The sequence below is a fragment of the Delphinapterus leucas genome, chromosome 6, assembly GCF_059928025.1.
Source record: "Delphinapterus leucas isolate spDelLeu-1000000601 "Yukka" chromosome 6, BTC_Dleu_Yukka2, whole genome shotgun sequence".
Taxonomy (NCBI): Eukaryota; Metazoa; Chordata; class Mammalia; order Artiodactyla; family Monodontidae; genus Delphinapterus; species Delphinapterus leucas.
The window spans coordinates 74,452,012-74,467,220 of NC_143134.1; positions in this window are offsets into that span (position 1 = coordinate 74,452,012).

A 15,209-nucleotide genomic window follows, 5' to 3' on the forward strand; every position below is an offset into this window, starting at 1 on the left:
CTATGACCACATGACCAGTTGTAGAAATGAGGACTGTAGTATTTATGACTGTTTCTTCCTTGCTTTGATGTGAACATGTTTGTAATATATATTAACCAATACATTTTTATTTTTATTTTCCCAATTCTCCTACTATCTAACATAGGATGTGTTAATAGCAGTTAACTTTATATCTCAGTGTTTACGTTAAAGGCTATCAGAGTGTAACTCAGCTAGAAGAGGACTGAGCATCGTTCAATAATGGACAAATGTTACACATGAGCTTCCAAGTAGCCTTTTTTGGGAAAAGGGTTTGCGTTTTTCTGCTCTATGAGGAATACCTGCGTCATGTTAAATGGAAGCATGATTTCACTATTGTCTTTATTTGAAAGTTAAATGTAGTTTTGTTTGTTTTTTTAAGCATTTATATACATGCCAGGGTGACAGAGCGTGTACTGTGGTGGTTTTGCTGTGTCACCTTGGTTAAACTTGAAGCTACATTTTCCAAAGTTATATTTCGTGTGTGGTTCCAAGTTATAGTTGGTCAAAAGAGGAATTCTGTGAAATTTAGGAGGCGGAAGTCAGACAGCAGCCATTATTCTCTAATGGTCATTTTGTTGTCCAATGTGGTAACAGATGGATGCAGAGGTGTCCAACAGTTTCCAGCTGGAACTTACTCTCTTCTGTTGCATGTCCAACTCTTCTTCCCAACCCTTGGCCCTGCTGACACACCCCAGATGTTTGGCTGAGGACCCCCAGACATGGCAGCATCTTCCCATATATCTCGCCGGGAGTTCCCCCTTTACAGCCCCTTCAGCAGCTCGACATGCTTGGCTTCTCAAAATAACCAGTTGGTGATGCCTTCTCTGACGCTCCAACTTTCTACAGCTTCTCCCAGAATGTAGGGTCTATTTTTCCATAATAAATCCTTTATCTCATAACACTTATAATCACTGGAACTCTGATGGATACAGACAAAATCAGAAACATCATGTGCGACTGACTTCTCAAAGTAGCTATAAAGGGAATAGGCGTTCCATTCTTTATCCATTCCTTCTCCCTGCTGCCTGGAATGCAGAAGTGAGGGCTGGGGCTCTAGTAGCAGTTCTTGGACCATGAGGGAGCAGTCACATTCCATGGATGGAGGAATAGCAAAAGAAGAAGCCTAAGTTGATGATTGGTAAACCACAACCTGCTTACTTCTGGCTTTTGTTTACATGAAGAAAAGCACATTTCTGTTTGGGCAACTCTAATGTCAGGTTTTATATCAGTCACAACCACTCTAATTTCAAATTTTCTGTCACTCATAGCCCAAACTAATCTTAACTGAAATAGTACCTGAAGACCTTATTTTTTCTTTTTTATTTGTTACATGTTATGTCATCATATTAATATACCGTATTATATTTAACCATTTTTCCCTGTAGATGGGCACTAAGGTTTTCTCCAATTTTTTGATGTTATAAATGATGATGCAGCAAATATCTTTGGGAATACACCTTTGCCCTTCCCTATTTACCAGTCTCTCCCTCCACCCATCTGTAAAGCCCCTCACGGAATTTTACTGTTCCCCATCTTTGTGCCTGGAACACTATAGCACTCCAAGCATGTCTGAGCATGAATGGATAAATGAATGAATGCCACATGGCTCTAGCCACAGTGCTGCAAGCCCTTCCCAACTGCTGGTCCTACTGACCAAGTTCTCACCTAAAAAGCCACATCCTACAACCACCCTGAGCCCAGGAAATACCTACACAGCCCCAAGATGCAAGCTAATTTTTGTCTTAATATCAAGTCCATGCTTTTTATGCCTCCATGCATCTATCTATCCATTAATCCACCTGTCCATACATTCATTTCTTCAACGAACAGTTATTGAGCCTCCCTATAATATAGCAGGCATCAGTGTCTGTTGCTAGGGATGCAATAATGGAAAAGAATGAAATAAATAATGGAAAAGTCCTTACACTCAGAGAAGTCTCAGCCTAGTGGGGAAGCCAACGGGGGACAATTATAAGGCAGAGGGACAAATACTCTGATGGGATAAGGTCCATGTGTTGTGGGTAGAGAGGAGGCCTTTCAACACAGACAAGGCAAGGGGGAGAGAGAACACAGAATTCTTCAAGGGCAGCTCCTCTGAGTGGTGGAGGAAGGTAGAGGGTATCCCTAGGAAAAGAGAACAAGGCCCATTCGTGGAGAGTGTGTCCTGCAATTGCCTTTACCTGGACTTAAGCTTCTTGAATCTTGTCCCTGATCCCTGGTGACTCAGAGACACCCCATGCGATGTTAGACTCATAACATCACTTCCTTCTCTGTTCTTTAACCGTATTATGTTCTTTTTTTTTAAACATCTTTATTAGAGTATAATTGCTTTACAATGGTGTGTTAGTTTCTGCTTTATAACGAAGTGAATCAGCTATACGTTTACATATATCCCCATATCTCTTCCCTCTTGCGTCTCCCTCCCACCCTCACTATCCCACCCCTCTAGGTGGTCACAAAGCACCGAGCTGATCTCCCTGTGCTATGTGGCTGCTTCCCACTAGCGAGCTATTTTACATTTGGTAGTGAATATATGTCCATGTCACTCTCTCACTTCATTCCAGCTTACCCTTCCCCCTCCCCATGTCCCCAAGTCCATTCTCTATGTCTGCATCTTTATTCCTGTCCTGCCTCTAGGTTCTTCATAACCTTTTTTTAAGATTCCGTATATATGTGTTAGCATACGGTATTTGTTTTTCTCTTTCTGACTTACTTCACTCTGTATGACAGTCTCTAGGTCCATCCACCTCACTACAAATAACTCAATTTCGTTTCTTTTTATGGCTGAGTAATATTCCATTCTATATATGTGCCACATCTTCTTTATCCATTCATCTCTTGATGGACACTTAGGTGGCTTCCATTTCTTGGCTATTGTAAATAGAGCTACAATGAACATTGTGGTACATGACTCTTTTTGAATTATGGTTTTCTCAGGTATTTGCCCAGTAGTGGGTTTGCTGGGTCATAGGGTAGTTCTATTTTTAGGTTTTTAGGGAACCTCCATACTGTTCTCCATAGTGACTGTATCAATTTACATTCCCACCCGCAGTGCAAGAGGGTTCCCTTTTCTCTACACCTTCTCCAGCATTTATTATTTGTAGATTTTTTGATGATGGCCATTCTGACTGGTGTGAGGTGATACCTCATTGTAGTTTTGATTTGCATTTCTCTAATGATTAGTGATGCTGAGCATCCTTTCTTGTGTTTGTTGGCAATCTGTATATCTTCTTTGGAGAAATGTCTATTTAGGTCTTCTGCCCATATTTTGGATTGGGTTGTTTTTCTTTTGATATTGAGCTGCTTGTATATTTTAGAGATTAATCCTTTGACAGTTGCTTCATTTGCAAATATTTTCTCCCATTCTGAGGGTTGTCTTTTGGTCTTGTTTATGGTTTCCTTTGCTGTGCAAAAGCTTTTCGGTTTCATTAGGTCCCATTTGTTTATTTTTGTTTGTATTTCCATTTCTCTAGGAGGTGGGTCAAAAAGGATCTTGCTGTGATTTATGTCATAGAGTGTTCTGCCTATGTTTTCCTCTAAGAGTTTTATAGTTTCTGGCCTTACATTTATGTGTTTAATCCATTTTGAGTTTATTTTTGTGTATGGTGTTAGGGCATGTTCTAATTTCATTCTTTTACATGTAGCTGTCCAGTTTTCCCAGCATGACTTATTGAAGAGGCTGTCTTTTCTCCACTGTATATTCTTGCCTCCTTTGTCAAAGATAAGGTGACCATATGTGCGTGGGTTTATCTCTGGGCTTTCTATCCTGTTCCATTGATCTGTATTTCTGTTTTTGTGCCAGTACCATACTGTCTTGATTACTGTAGCTTTGTAGTATATTCTGAAGTCAGGGAGCCTGATTCATATTATGTTCTTTATCTTCTTTATCCCCTCTCACTGCCCCATCTTTCTCCCCAAGCTTGGACTTCACTTTGTTTCCTTACTTCAAGCCTCTTTTAGTTTCCTAAGTCTGTTTGTGGTACAAAGTACCACAATCTGGATGGCTTCAACCAAAGAAATGTATTGTCTCCTAGTTCTGGAGGCTAGAAATCTGAGATCAAGGTGTCATCACGGTTGGTTCTTTCTGAGGGCTTTGAGGGAGAATCTGTTCTTGGACTTTCTTTGGCTTGTAGATGGCATTCTCCCTGTGTCTTCACATTGTCATCCTTCTGTGAGTCTCTGTGTCTAAGTTTCCCCTCTTTATAAGGACACTAGTCATATTGGATTCAGGCCCATCCTAATGACCTCATCTTAAATTAACTTGATCATCTGTAAAGACTCTGTTACCCGAAAACTGGGTTCGCCTCTTGGTGGGTGTCAAGCCAAAAGATAAACCAAGCTAAAGATCAGGAGAAGGAAGCTTTTATTACTTGCAGAAAGTAAGGAGAACACCAGAGATCCTTCCAAAAGCAGCATCTCCTTGAACACCAAAATTGGGGAAGTTTTAAGCTAAGGGTACACGCATATTCATGAAGGGGCTGGGTGGTGTTTGCAAAGTCATGAGGGGACTTGAGTGGAGGTAAATTCAACGTAGAGTTGGGGCAAAGGTTGACAGACTCCAAGCTTTAGTTGATTGAAGTCACGAGGGTCAGAAAAGGTCAACTTCATCATTCCTTAGGTTCCGACCAGTCCGGGGTCTTAGCGTGTAGTTACCATCCTCCAGCTGGTTGGGGGCCTTGGTTCCTGTAGATCAACTCAAAGGTGTGTATCCGGTTGTTATGTATATCCCTTGAGGAGGAACTAGGACTCTGTTTTATTGCTGAACTATTATTTCTTGAGTGCTTTTCCTCTGTTCCTGCATTCCTTTGTTCTCTTAAGATCATTAATTTCTGAGACCTGTTCAAGGGCAAGCACTGTGGCCAGGCTTAGATCACAAAATGGGCTTAGGTAAAAAATGGCTTCCCTTATGTCAAGAAGGCCATACCTGGTTTTCTTTCTCCAGGGACCCCTACCCTATCCGCTTACCACTCTACTTCCAAATAAGGTCACATTCAGAGGTACGAGGGTTTAGGACTTCAACATCTTTAGGGGAGGGACACAGTTCAACCCTAAACAGAACTTAAGATCTCAGCTCCCCTCCAATTGTTCCTGCTCTGCTCTCACCTCCTCCAATGTGACAATTAGGAAAGCCACCACCAAAAAGTCCTGATGCTTATGCTTGGGATTTTTAAAAAATTGCATTTCATCAGTAAGGGCCCCATGTGCTGCTGGTTTATTTCTTAATAAAATTGACCACCTCCTCTGTGGGCTTTAATTATAAGGCAGAGGAAATGAATAACAGAGAATTCAATCTGAGGTGTCAGTGAGGCCATTTCCATTTAACTTTTTTGCAGATCCCCACTGTGTACATCATTCTCATAAGCCATGGAATTAAGCAAATGAGCCCACTGGGTCAGACCTTGCAGCTCACTACTGTCAGAGTGGATGTCTGGAGTAAATAGTGATAGCTGGGTCACGTGCACAGATGGGGCTGCACTAAGCTGAGCGGGCTGGGTGCAGTCCTCAGCATGCATGTCTACTACAGGCTGCTCAGGAGAGGGCTCGCTTGAACATCTGCTCCAAAACTTATGCCTGAGAGGACAAGAAAGCTGTCCACTGCTTAAACAGGACAATAGGCTCTTGCAACTAGAAGAGATGTTAGTAAACCTCTTCCACAGACTCTTAACCCATGTGCATGGATGAGCTTCCCAGGATCCGTAGCAGTGTTAATGCCCCATCCACATCCCCCCTTGGTCTGCCCAGAAGTTACCTTCAGCTTCAGTGAACAATTCCCATGCACCCGGAAGCCTTCTCAAACACCTGAGGGCTTTCCTTTACCTGAGAGCTTTTTTGGCTGCAGGAACGTGCTTGCCCCAGGGCAGAGCAGTCTGGAATAGCTGGAAAGTTAACGCCACAATTCTAAGGTATGTTCTGCACATTGTCTCAGGGGGACCTCCAGCAAAATGGAGCGTCTCTTATCCACAGTGGTACCTACTGGGTAACACATCCTTTATTGGGTTTCTTCCCTTCTCTGTTTTACTTCCTTAATGTATTCCTCTGAATCGCCTACCAAATAAACTACTTACATCCAAGTCCTTATCTCAGGGTTTATTTCTAGGGAACCCAAATTAAATAAAGGTTTATAACCCCCCCGAAACTACGTGCAAAAGTCTGCGTGCCTGTGGTTTTTCTGGGAAAGGTTACATAGCTTTCATCAGATCCTCAAAAGTTTTTACCCAAAACCCCCAAAATGGTAAGAACCACTGCTCATCATTTCGTGGATGACAGCAGTTGTTTCTTTCAGGTCTAATCTAATCTAATCACTTTCAGCCTGGGAAACCAAAAGGAAAAGAGTCAACATTTCAACTTGTTGACAGATCAGCACAATGGGAACCAGGATGGCAAAGAGAACAGCACCCATGTGTGAGAGTTCAGAACAGGAAAGGTCTTTACATACAGTCCTCAGATGCTGTTTCCAAGGCCCGTGATTGTTTAAGGCTAATCTGATGTGTGTATGTGTTTTATTTTATTTTCAAATAGAAGGGCCGGTCACAAAAAGACAAAAACTGTATGATTCCACTTATATGAAGTACCTAGGGTAGTCATATTCATGGAGACAGAAAGTAGAATGGTGGTTCCCAAGGGCTGGGGAGAGGCGGGGAATGGGGAGTCGTTGTTTAGTGGGTACAGAGTCTCAGATCTGCAAGATAGAAAGAATTCTGGAGATTGGTTACATAACAGGGTGAATGTACTTAACACTATTGAACTATACACTTAAAAATGGTTAAGCTGGTAAATTTTATGTTAAATGTGTTTATCACAATTGTAAAGGAAAATGTGTAAAAGCCACTGATCTCAATAAACAACAACAAAGTAGAAGGAAATGTGACCCCCATGTTGGCGCTACCTCTTTTCGGGGATCAGTGCTCACAGTGTACAGTAATGACTTCAGAGACAGATTCTTGGGATCCTCAATGCTCAGTAAGAATATTTTAATGTATTTTTTCTCCATCATGATAATCAAAAATCAATTTAAGTATATTCCACATGATATGGCATTTGAATATGTGGAATTGCTAAACAGTCCCCTCGCATTAGTGAATTTGACTTCTGTTGACTTTGACCGTGTGGCCACGATTAGATGGGTTCAATGTCCTAATGTCAGACTGTCAGTAATAGGGCTGTGTCTGCCACTGTCCTCATGTCAAAGTCCTGTACAGTGATAATTTTCCATTGGACAATCTTTTTTTCTAGAATAAGATTTTAGTCTCTCTGTTATTTAATAAATTGAGACTTGAATTCGCCATCATGACAATGACAGGGATTGGCAGTTATGTACCACTGTGATTGCTGCAGGAGATGTAAAATGTAAGTGAGATGCTGGAGCCAAGTAGACACCAAAGGACATGTGACTCCTCAACATCAGCAAAGGCTTCACAGGAGCTTAAACAGCCTAGCTTGAAGTCAAAGAGACTATGATGTAAAGAAAACTTGGCTTAAGGTCAAGTTGTTAAAATGTTCTCTTTCTAATATTTACAGGATTCTGTCAACATTCTAAGAGTTAACTCTATAAATCCAGACATTTGTTTTTGGCATCTGCTAGGAAAAGAACTTCAGATGTTATTTTCCTACACTAATGCTACCAAAAATTAGATTAAAGAACACATTTGGTCCAGATTTTGGTAATTCAGTAGAACTAACAAATTTTAAGTGAATATGATAACTTTTCACAGTTTGTAAAACAATGTAACATTAAAATTGCCTTTTAAGGTTGGTTTTTTTTAAAGTTATAATAAAATATTGGCTATATTCTTTGTGCTGCATGATACTTCCTTCTAGCTTATTTATTTTATACATAGTAGTTTGTACCCCTTAATCCCCTACTCTTTTTTTTAAATTTTTTTAAACATCTTTATTGGAGTGTAATTGCTTTACAATGGTGTGTTAGTTTCTGCTTTATAATGAAGTGAATCAGCTATACATATACATATATCCCCATATCTCTTCCCTCTTGCGTCTCCCTCCCTCCCACCCTCCCTATCCCACCCCTCTAGGTAGTCACAAAGCCCCAAGCTGATCTCCCTGTGCTATGCGACTGCTTCCCACTAGCTATCTATTTTACGTTTGGTAGTGTATATATGTCAATGCTACTCTCTCAGTTCATCCCAGCTTCCGCATGCCCCCTCCCCATGTCCTCAAGCCCATTCTCTATGTCTACATCTTTATTCCTGTCCTGCCCCTAGGTTCATCAGAATCATTTTTTTTAGATTCCATATATATGTGTTAGCATACAGTATTTGTTTTTCTCTTTCTAACTTACTTCACTCTGTATGACAGTCTCTAGGTCCATCCACCTCATTACAAATAACTCAATTTCATTTCTTCTTTTGGCTGAGTAATATTCCATTGTATATATGTGCCACATCTTCTTTATCCATTTCTCTGTCGATGGACACTTAGGTAGCTTCCATGTCCTGGCTATTGTAAATAGAGCTGCAATGAACATTGTGGTACATGACTCTTTTCGAATTATGGTTTTCTCACGGTATATGCCCAGTAGTGGGATTGCTGGGTCATAGGGTAGTTCTATTTTTAGTTTTTTAAGGAACCTCCATACTGTTCTCCATAGTGGCTGTATCAATTTGCATTCCCACCAACAGTGCAAGAGGGTTCCCTTTTCTCCACACCCTCTCCAGCATTTATTATTTGTAGATTTTTTGATGATGGCCATTCTGACTGGTGTGAGGTGATACCTCACTGTGATTTTGATTTGCATTTCTCTAATGATTAGTGATGTTGAGCATCCTTTCTTGTGTTTGTTGGCAATCTCTATATCTTCTTTGGAGAAATGTCTATTTAGGTCTTCTGCCCATCTTTGGATTGGGTTGTTTGTTTTTTTGATATTGAGCTGCATGAGCTGTTTGTATATTTTGGAGATTAATCCTTTGACAGTTGCTTCATTTGCAAATATTCTCTCCCATTCTGAGGGTTGTCTTTTTGTCTTATTTATGGTTTCCTTTGCTGTGCAAAAGCTTTTCAGTTTCATTAGGTCCCATTTGTTTATTTTTGTTTTTATTTCCATTTCTCAAGGAGGTGGGTCAAAAAGGATCTTTCTGTGATTTATGTCATAGAGTGTTCTGCCTATGTTTTCCTCTGAGAGTTTGATAGTGTCTGGCTTTACATTAAGGTGTTTAATCCATTTTGAGTTTATTTTTGTGTATGGTGTTAGGGAGTGTTCTAATTTCATTCTTTTACATGTAGCTGTCCAGTTTTCCCAGCATGACTTATTGAAGAGGCTGTCTTTTCTCCATTGTATATTCTTGCCTCCTTTGTCAAAGATAAGGTGACCATATGTGCATGGGTTTATTGCTGGGTTTTCTGTCTTGTTCCATTGATCTGTATGTCTGTTTTTGTGTCAGCACCATACTGTCTTTATTAATGTAGCTTTGTAGTATAGTCTGAAGTCAGGGAGCCTGATTCTTCCAGCTCCATTTTCTTTTCTCAAGATTGCTGTGGCTATTCGGGGTCTTTTGTGTTTCCATAAAATTGTAAAATTTTTTGTTCTAGTTCTGTGAAGAATGCCATTGGTAGTTTGATAGGGATTGCATTGAATCTGTAGATTGCTCTGGGTAGTATAGTCATTTTCACAACGTTGATTCTTGCAATCCAAGAACATGGTATATCTCTCCATCTGTTTGTATCATCTTTGATTTCTTTCATCAGTGTCTTATAGTTTTCTGCATACAGGTCTTTTGTCTCGTTAGGTAGGTTTATTCCTAGGTATTTTATTCTTTTTGTTGCAATGGTAAATGGGAGTGTTTCCTTAATTTCTCCTTCAGATTTTTCATTATTAGTGTATAGGCATGCAGGTGATTTCTGTGCATTAATTTTGTATCCTGCTACTTTACCAAATTCATTGATTAGCTGTAGTAGTTTTCTGGTAGCATCTTTAGGATTCTCTATGTATAGTATCATGTCATCTGCAAACAGTGACAGCTTTACTTCTTCTTTTCCGATTTGGATTCCTTTTATTTCTTTTTCTTCTCTGATTGCCGTGGCTAAGATTACCCTGAATTAGCAAACAAAACCTTATTGTTATTAATACAATTTTGTGCAAAGTACTTTACAAATAGATTTATTGTTCACATTGATATTTATAGAAATTAAAAAAAAAGAACAGGATAAATGTAGATCTGGACTTGTGTTTTGTCTTTTTTTTTTCTTTTCATATACCAGTTTATTATAAAGGATACAGAAGAACAGCCATATGAAGAGGTACACAGGGCAAGGTCCATAGGGTCTGGAGCACAAGATCTTCTGTCCCCATGGAACTGGGATGGACCCACCCTCCTGGCATGTAGGTGCATTTACCAACCCAGAAGCTCTCTGAATCCCAACCTTTTGTGTGTTTATGGAGCCCTAATAACATAGGCATGATTGATTAAATCATTGGCCATTAGCAATTGATTCATCCCCTTGCGCAGAAGCCAGGGTGTGGAGGTGAAAGTTGTTTGTCTTTTTAGTATTAAACCTTACACCTACAATTCAGTTTTAGCCAAACAATAATTTCTCAACGTTACTTTAATATTATAAATATGAAATCAATTGCTTTTCTTGTTTTAGTTTGCATTTAATTTATACATTTTTTTCCTTTTTGTCTAGTGTGTAAGAGCTATAGCACAATGAGAATATACCTAGCTTTACTCGTACTTAAATAGTGTTATACTAGAAGTGCTTAAGTGAACCCCAGGGAGTCTATGAGACTTTGTTTTTTCAGAAGGGCTTTGTACATCACTCAAGCTAGAGAAATACTGTCTTAAAGATTCAGAGGAAGGTGTTATCAATGTAGCCTGTGTTGTCAGTGTTGGGAGATAATTCTCCATGGGACTCTCATGTTTCTAAACATCTTGTGAGCAGAGGTGCTCACTGACTTTGTTCTGGACTGTATCTTCAAGGATGTTTGCATCGTGAACAACATTGGCAGATAGAGACAATGTGTCTATGAAGCGAAGTGCAGATTTGGTTATAGCATTGGAAGATGGAGAGAGTAAAAGGGGACCATGCTTACTGTCCATTATAAAAGATTCCTGTTCCTTAAGCTCTGTGTTCCTCTCCTGTAAGGCAGCCTACTGTGTATGCAGGTGTCACCTGATCCACTTCACAGTACCCTGTGGGCATCAGGACTTGGGAAACTGGCACAAAAAATGCTAGTACTCTGGCTATTACTATTGCTGTTGGTAAAGAAAAGAAAAGAAAACAAACAAACAAAAAACTATCCTGTGCCTTTGTCATGAAACCCAGGAGTTTCATGGCTTCTGCCACATCCATGAAACTGTAACTGGTTAAATTGTCAACTAGCAAGTAGCACGGAATTTCAGACCCTTCACAGTTCTAGACAATCAGGTTGGCCCTATGGAGGAAGTGGAGTTTGAGATATGACCTGAAGAATGGGTACAGATTGGCTGGGTGGATATGAAGCTGGCATTCCACCTGGGTGAATGTCACAAGATTCGTAATGGGAATTGGCTGTGGTCTCTAGTGGGGTGGTGAGTAGATTAGCCTGATGAGAATAGAGGATTGGGACTAAGAAATAACAAAAATTAGATTAGGAAATTAATTTGGGGTTATTTGTCATGTGTTTAAATGTTAGGTTAAAACAAATTCTGTATGTAATAGAAAATCTTTGAAAGTTTCTAGTCTCCTTCCTTCAAGTCATTGATTTATCTGTTTATTTACTTAAGTTTCTAAGCAGGGAGATGACATATTGAATCTCAGAGTATGATGTCATAAAAGAGTAAGGTGTGGTGTGATAAAAGAAGATCACCAGGTTTCTCATTCTGACTCTGCCATTTACCAGCTCTGTGACCGTAAGCAAGTTACTTCTCTGAATGCAGTGTTTCCATCTATAAAAGAAGGAATAATAGTCACCTTAGCTTAAGAAGGTGTTGCAAATGTCATAGATAATGTCTCTAAAATGCTTAATGTAGTGCCCAGTACATAGTGGGGTCAATAAATGGGGAGGAGTTTTAACTAGCTAAGTGCAGAATGTAGAAGAAGTGGGGACACCGGTTTCCTCTGTTTTGAAGTTATTACAGTTATATAAGGATAAGGTCATTAGGACATGGGCTAAGATAGTGATGGTGGTAACAGGAAGGACCCTGAATAAATGAAAATCTACTCGAACTTGGAGATAGATTAGACATGAGAGCTAACATTTATTGAGTGCCTACTATGTGCCAACTGTTATTCGAAGCACTTCAGTATAATAACAGTTCTCCTAAATATGCTCTAAGGAGGGACTATTATTGTTGCTATCTCACAGTTGAGTAAGCTGAAGTTCACTGAGATGGAATAACTTGTCTGAAATCAAATAACCAAGAAAAAGCCAACCGAGACTCAAACCCAGGCCGCACAGTACCAAGCCCGTGTGCTAAAATACCATGCTGCACTCTCCCTGGCCATCAGAAGAAGTAAAGAAGCAGTCAGTGAGGACTTGCTGGTCTGGCCATCCCAACATCCTTGCCATGTGTGGTTCTGATGCTTCCTCTGTTCACATTGTGCGTTTTGCTTTTTAGTATGACTTGTAATTTTTTTTTTTCATAGCTGGACATGGTGTACCAGGTAAAAGGAACTGCTATAAATATGTGGTGGTGAGGTATGGGGGAGGGGAAACGTGCTGTAGTCCTATGACTAGGTCTCAGTCTTTGGCCTGTGCCCCTGGACTGTGAACTTCACAAGTGTTTCTCAGTTTTTTCCTCCCACCTTAGATGGAACAGGCTGGCGAGAGTGGGATGGAGTTGGGCATTTCCCTTCTCCCAATTAGTTAGGCTCTGATAATGCCCCAGCAGGTTAGGTCCTGGTTAACTAGTTTCTCCTGAGGGCAGGCCTTGTTAGGAAGAGCAGAGTGCTCTGGGATATTTCAAAATGGTTCCTTTTTTCCTTACCTTGCTGGAAGCCCAAGAGGAATTCCTTTTTATTTATTTACTATGGGAACCTGGCTGAGCCTGTGGAGGTAAATCTCACAATATTGTGAGAGCCCCAGCCAGGTCCCCCTGGGGTTTTTAACCCTCAGAGTTACCCCTACGGGGTCCACCACAATTTGTCAATTACAGTTCAGGCCTTCCTCCCCCAGCAGTGGGGCACCAGGGCAGTTTCTGTTCTGTGAGTCTCAGCTCTCTCTATGCACCTGTCTTTCCAGTCTTGAAGGCAGTGGTTTGCCCTGTGTCCTCCCTCTGTTACAGATCCAAGAAGAGTTGTTGATTTTTCAGTCTGTTCAACTTTTTACCTGTCGTTGGTGGACTTCCAGTTCCTGTGGTATCAGGAACTGGAAGTCTTCCTTGCTGGCCTGGGAACTGAGGACGGTGTGGGGAGCAGAAGCTTGCACTGAGAAAATGATGCTGTGTGTCCTGACATGTTGAGTCTGTGGTTGGGGAACATTGGAATGGAGGTGGCCTGGAAGTGCTTGTGTGAGAGGCTACGTACGAAGGCACGGGTGTGAGGGTCACCTAGTACACAGGAAATGGTTGCGTTCTTTCATCAACGTCACCCTCTTTGACTGTCAAAGGTGTGTGACCTTGGGCAGAGACAGCTAGCATAGCTGACCAGGAATTGGAGAAGAGCTAGGACACCTGGCACCTCTTGGACTAGGCTTGCAGGAGGTGGTGTTACAGCTGAGCATACTATCTTCTCAGAAGGACACTTAGGCCACAGGACACAGTTCTGGGACACACTGCCACCAGTGACTCTTATTTCCCAAAAGCAAGGAGGTAAGACCATGGTCTTTTCCCTTTAACCCCTTAGCCCCCATCACTGCACTGTCTGCCATGGTTGACTCTTCTTCATTTCTCTGTGGTAGACATCATGGTATAGTGGTACAAGCTCCAGAGTTGGAATTACATGGGTCTGGGTTGAAATCCCAATTCTCTAACTCAATAGCTCAGCCACTGTGTGTAAGTTAATTGTAAGTCATTTAATTTTGGATGTGTGGATTTTTTTAAAGCTGTAAATGGAAATAATAATACCTTTCTCACAAGGTTTTGGTGAAATAACTATGAAAAGCCTTTAGTAAATGTTGGTTGCCTGCCCCCAGTGATTCCCTCGTCTTCCCGCCCAGCCCCGGCCGGTTGTAAGCCCTGACCACAAATTCTTTGGCACTCCATTGAAAGGTGGGGAATCTGTGTCCCCTCTCCTCGAATCCAGGCAGGCTCATGACTGCTTCAACCAATAGAGTAGGGTGGCATGTCATTATATGACTTCTGTGACTAGGTCAAAAAAGATGCTGCAGCTTTTGCCTTCTTCGCTGGTACACCTGCTCTTGGTGCCCCGAGCTGCCATGTAAGAAGTCTGACTACACTGAAGCTACCAGGCTGGAAAGGCCATGTGTAGACATGGTGGACAACCACAGCAGAGCCCAGCCTTGTAATCACTCCCACCAAGGCACCAGACAAGTAGTAACGCTGAATTGGACCTTTCAAAGTAGCCCAAATGCCTGCTAAATACCACCCAGGGATCTCCACGGATGCCACATGGAACAGGGTCAGCCAGCCAAGCCCTTTCCACAAAACCATGAGATACAATAAACGGTTGTTTTAAGCTGTTAAGTTTGGAGTAGCTTGTGACCCAGCAACAGTTAACTAGAACAACCCCTTTAATCCCATACACTCCAATCTCCCAGCCTCCTTACCTGAAATTGCCAGTCCTGAGTATATTCTGATTTTAGTCTCATTCTTCTAATATTTCATCATGTGACATGTGATTTGGGGGAAATTCATTCTATCTCCCTACACCTCCTTCCATCCTTCTTTCCTTCAATAAGAGTTTCCTGAGTGTTTTCCCCATGTCAGATGCTAGACTGGGCATGATTGCTTTCCTCTAGGTCAGGGACCAACAACCTTGTTGAAACTACCAGAGAGTACATAATTTAAGCTTTGCAACCCTGCCTTTGAATCACAAAAGCAGTCATAGATGTGAACGTATAGGTATGACTTTATTCCAATAACACCTTACTTACAAAAATAGGTGTTAGGTGGGGCTTCCCTGGTGGCACAGTTGTTGAGAGTCTGCCTGCCGATGCAGGGGATACGGGTTCGTGCCCCGGTCCGGGAAGATCCCACATGCCGTGGAGCGGCTGGGCCCGTGAGCCATGGCCGCTGAGCCTGCGCGTCCGGAACCTGTGCTCCGCAACGGGAGAGGCCACAGCAGTGAGAGGC